General features: G+C 28.8%; 1 long non-coding RNA gene across 1 annotated transcript; it reads right to left on the bottom strand.

Annotated features, from left to right (window-relative positions):
* Positions 1-865: 865 nt before the first annotated feature.
* On the bottom strand, positions 866-2,996 carry LOC124847146 (uncharacterized). Its single transcript, XR_007029602.2, has 3 exons — positions 2,929-2,996; positions 1,486-1,607; positions 866-1,373 (listed from the first exon to the last, which is right to left on the bottom strand). It is a non-coding gene; the product is annotated as an uncharacterized LOC124847146 (long non-coding RNA).
* Between the last annotated feature and the right edge of the window lie 2,247 nt (positions 2,997-5,243).

The raw sequence follows: 5,243 nt of genomic DNA, 5'->3' as shown, positions 1-5,243 counted from the left end.
TTGGCGTCCTTATCTCCGCACTCACAAACAACTTCTGTAAACCACTGAAAACGAAATAATTGAAATTGCAGTTTGCTTGCACATACAACAAATCATTGCAAGTTTTAAAAAATGAGAATGGGGGTATTAAAGAACTTTATGAAGTGCAAGCAAAATTTGAAAATTTGTATGAAGCTTGATTTTGGGTCAATCCATGATTAACTTTTTGAAATTGGGGTATTTGATGAGGTGAGAAAGTAAAAAAAGAGAAACATAGGATACCAAGCGAGCGAGAATTTTGAAGTGAGGTGAATGAGTTGCAGTAATTTGATACGTTTTGAAAATTGGAGGAAGCCAAAGACTTTTCTTCAACCAAAACAGAGGAAAGTTCTCGTCTGGTTCGTTAAGGACACAAGAGAAAGAGAGTGTGACCTGTGATGATTAGGTTTCCATTTGAAATATAATAAAAATGAGAGCAATAGACTCCACGTGGGAGAACAAAAACGAGGCATATGGGTCCAATTTTCATACAATATATCTCCATCTTCAACACCCCAACCCAATCATTTTATTAAAATATGTTTTCTTTAGCTTGCTTTTTAAGATAGTAATGTTTCAATTATTGATCATTCCCATTATTCTTCTTCTTAAAATCTTCTACTAAAGCTACACGTATTTCATCTCCACAATACAATTCATTTTATAATGCATCCATCTAAAATGTTCAATGTTTCTATTCCTAACCCTGCTTTTCTCTTATTACCTTTTCAAGAAAACACATGATAATCACATGACTTCATATCAAACTTTTTTAAAGCATGATTTAATCTGAAAATTTACCAACCAAACATCTAATGTGCAGTAGAATTACCGTAAGGCTTTGCAATAAAGTGATAAAGGGTTTGGCTGTACTGAAATAAAAGAATAGTGTTCCCGGGGAAATCAATGAGTTGAAGTCCGAAACTTACTGGCATACAGATGCAAAGCATATGGATTATTAAAGTGTACATAAAAATATTGGAATGAAAACGACATGCTATACTTTTATGTTTTGTCCACCAACATGATTGAGTGATTGAAAATAATAATAATAATAGCATCACAATGACTTTTGTAGAATATACTGCGTGAGGGGCCTGAAGTGGGAAAGAAGAAGGGAAATTGGGATATATATGTAAGATATATCCATGTTAGCAGTGGCTCACAATTTTTCAGACAAAAAGGTTAACCATACCTTCAGTTTTTACTATTATCATTGATGCATGCACAGTTTGAACTAAAGATGAACCCTTGCAATATTGTATCAGATTTTCTCCAACTGGGTAGCACAGAAATCACGGGACTAAAAAACCATGATGGGGCATTTGTGCCATCTTTCGTGTTATATGTCGGATCTGCAAGAAGCATGAAATCTACGTAAATGCCATGAATAATACAAATCTTATTGCTCTAGGAATGGATTCAAATTAATGTATAAAGCCATATAAACTTAAATTTGTCCATTACAATTAAATTAAATGCCCTGTTACAAGGTGCAGCTACCACTGTCAGAGATCCATGTTTCCTTTTGTTGTTGATTCATCTTTCTGTCAACATATGTTTACTGATCTGTAGCTGAGCAGTCACATCTGCAATAACACGCGGAGGAGTGTTATAATTTATTGAACAAGCGTACATGTTTAGGTATCATTAATATCATTAATTTCCCAGTCTCTCACCTAAACTCCAATTTTAAAATACATAGAGGAAGTTTAGATTAACGATATGATCTGCTTAAACTATGTATGTTAATCAAACCGCACAAACCCCCATGTGAAAAACAAAACTACCATCAAATATACTCCTTGTAGAGCCAAGTTTGACCTTTGTAAGTTCTATGGAAACGATGAAACACAGGCAACGGTTGAGAATAAACAAAGTAACATTGATAATAGTTTTACTGTGAATTTGTTGAAAGTTGTGAAGACATAATGGAGCGGACAAAAGACTTAACATAATATCCAAATTGCTTTTTTTTAATGTGGTCGCGGGCCCCGGCGGCTGAGGGAAGACATTGTGCTTGTTTGAAGCATTTCATCATGCACGTGGTCCACACCTCCCTAATTATGTTATGCCCTCTCTCTCTCACACACACACAAAAACAATTTTTCTATATACTAACTTAATCATCAAATCCTTCCATCCTTCTCATCTTCATATATCATACTGCATACAAACACATACGCCAATCTCTTTCTCAATTCTACTAAAATTTTCATCATCAAACATAATCATTAAACAGTACACCGTTGCCTTTTTCATCATCACAGCTGTATGCAACTATATATTTTATTCATTTCCGCTTCCATTCTCTCTATGTTCTTCTCTTTCTTTACATCACTCACTCCAACTAATACGAATTCAATTCACCCTAAATCATTTACCTCCACTCTATACATGTATATATATTCTTCTCTCAAATCAAATATTGCAGATCATGACGTACGATGCTGTCTCATTTTTCAATGAAAGAAGAAAAATGCAAACGAATTAGGACGACAAAGGGTTCAAAATTGTATCCCAAATTACAATTAATCACAAATTTTATGCCAAAATTAGTTAAAAGCTAGTTGGAAGATGACAGCGGCATTTGGTGGTATTATTGACTAACTAAAAGAAAAGGGTGGAGCCTAAACTTGCACACAAGTCATAATGAAGATGAAGTAAAGTATAAGAGGTTGATAATTTCCCCATATGCACAGTATATGTTTGTATAAATGCTTGTATGGCATAAATTTGAATGGTTTACTTTTCAAACACCAAGAAAACGATTCAAACACTTTTTAATGGATAGATAATGATGTTTTACTAGTTACTAATAATATATATAAAACCTAATTAATGAAGATACACAGCTGGCTATGAAGATATTAATAATAATAGTAAAAAAAATAATGGATAGTATTGTACCTTGGATTGTCCAACCAGGAAAAGCTGGTGCAATGCAATATCAGGCATAAATCTATCTTCTATATCCTATCCCTACTTTTTACATATATATATATATATATATTTAACAATTTCATACGATGTCTAGTGGTCCTAGCTACACTTTTCCTTTATAGGGTTGAATATAATAAATTAAAATCAAATTTAATTTAATTATGTGTCATTTACTTGTAAGTATTTTCTGAGAACATATTATTTATAAAAGCTTGGAAAAATAAATGGTACTAAGATAAAGTTATGGTACGTTTTTCAAGTAAATAATACTAATCAAAGCCATTACAGAATGAGGTTAAAATTAATTTTCCTTGTTGGGAGACAACAGAGACAAGTAGAATCAGATAACAAAAAATATCCATAGAATGGGGTGAGATTGTAAAAATGTTTTTTTTTTCTTATTGTTTACAGTATCATGGCTGTGTTCAGTGGCTTTGACACGTGTCCCAATAAAAAACAAACAACAAAATTCAAATCTGACATGAAATTGCAAACCTTTGAATATAATAATACAAGTAAACCGAATAAACCATAGTTAAAATTTATAATATAATTATTATTTTATGCTCCTCCTGATTCTTCTACAACGGCTATTTTTTTTAATTTATATGGTGTCGGTGAGTTTAGTGTTATGTCTTCTTCATGTTCATTACATATATTCTTTGAATTAATGCTATTCAACTCCTTCATTACTCAACTTGATCCTATTATATAATTAATATATTAATTATAGAAAATCATCCACAAATATAAATACACTTAAGTTTCGTTCACAAATAATTAAATTAATCGATTGTAAATCATGTTTACTAAATATTTCACTAGCAAAATTTGCCACACCATTACTTTTTATTTTTTAAATCTTAGTCAAAAATAATCTTGAATATTAACTTTCCAAACGCACGCTTAATTAATATTTCCTCAAATCTCATATACAATAGAAAAAATAGTTTACATTAATTAAAAAAATTATTATGTAATGTTTAATTCTATTAATTTCATTTCAATAAAAGAATTTATAGAATATCATTTGTTAGAACTTAGTATAAATAAATAAAAGAGAGTAATCGAAAATGAAACTCCAGTTAAATAAATATATTTTAATATATACTTTGATTAGGTAAGTTAATTGAGTTTTGTTCCTCTTCTTATACTTGATAGAGGAGAGAACATCAAATATTTTTAACTAATTAGTTTAAGAATAATAAGTATCAAACGATTTTCATAATTTTAACATGACGTAAATGTGTTTCTTTTATCAAACATTTTTTTATTGAGAGTTAGGTTAACTTCTGTATATTGGCATTTGATTTTTATGAATAAAAAACATATATTTTTATTTTATTAATCTATATATTTTATGAATTCTCATTAGAAATGTTGACAACTGTGTCTCCAGGACATTATTTAATACAATTTTATCAACACACTCTAACTATGTTTTTTAATACAACTTCATTGTAATTTTAATAATTTTTCTTTGCTAACTACCTAAGGAACGTCTTTAAAATTCTGAAAAATAGAACCTAAAGTCATTTTATAAATATATGTTTAAATATTTATAATATTCACTGCATAAATATTTTACGAATATCGTTGACAAGCCACAGCGACGGTGGAGCATTGAATTTCAGGCAACTATATTTTTCATCGTGGTTGAAAACACATATATAGGCAAATATATTTTCATATTTTTATAATTTTTTTTAAATCTCTGAATATTAACCTTTTTTTGTTTTGGTTCATTTCATTATTTGGTTCTCAAATTTTCTATAACTTTTAATTTACTTTATATAAATATTAATGAAAACACGTACATTTATAGTATTCACATTTTTCATTATATTAAAATAAAATATTTTTAAAAATATATAATAATTTTATAGATAACTTTTTATAGTAAATAACTGTTTTAGCTTTAAAAAATAATTAAGTTTGAAAAATAATCAAATAAAAAATGACTAAATTTTAAAAATACCACTTAAAAATAATTTTATAAGATAATTGTTTTAATTTTAAAAAAATGGTTATAAAATTAAAAAAATTGTGTGCATAATTTTTTTCTTTTATACAATAATATAAATGAGTTAGTCATTAAAATATATAAAAATAATGTGTATGTATATTATTAAGAGGTGAATTTTAAGCCTAATTCAACACGTCTATGAGGAATATATATCTCGAATATGAGACTAGATACTGTGTTAAGAAATGAACTTTAAGTCTAACTCAACCTTATAAAATTGGTTTGTAAGATGAGATTTGCACTCACTTATATATAG

The sequence above is a fragment of the Vigna umbellata genome, chromosome 8 (assembly GCF_029865625.1).
Source record: "Vigna umbellata cultivar VRB3 chromosome 8, Vumbellata_1.0, whole genome shotgun sequence".
NCBI classification, from domain to species: Eukaryota; Viridiplantae; Streptophyta; class Magnoliopsida; order Fabales; family Fabaceae; genus Vigna; species Vigna umbellata.
This window is presented reverse-complemented; position numbering and strand designations above follow the sequence as displayed.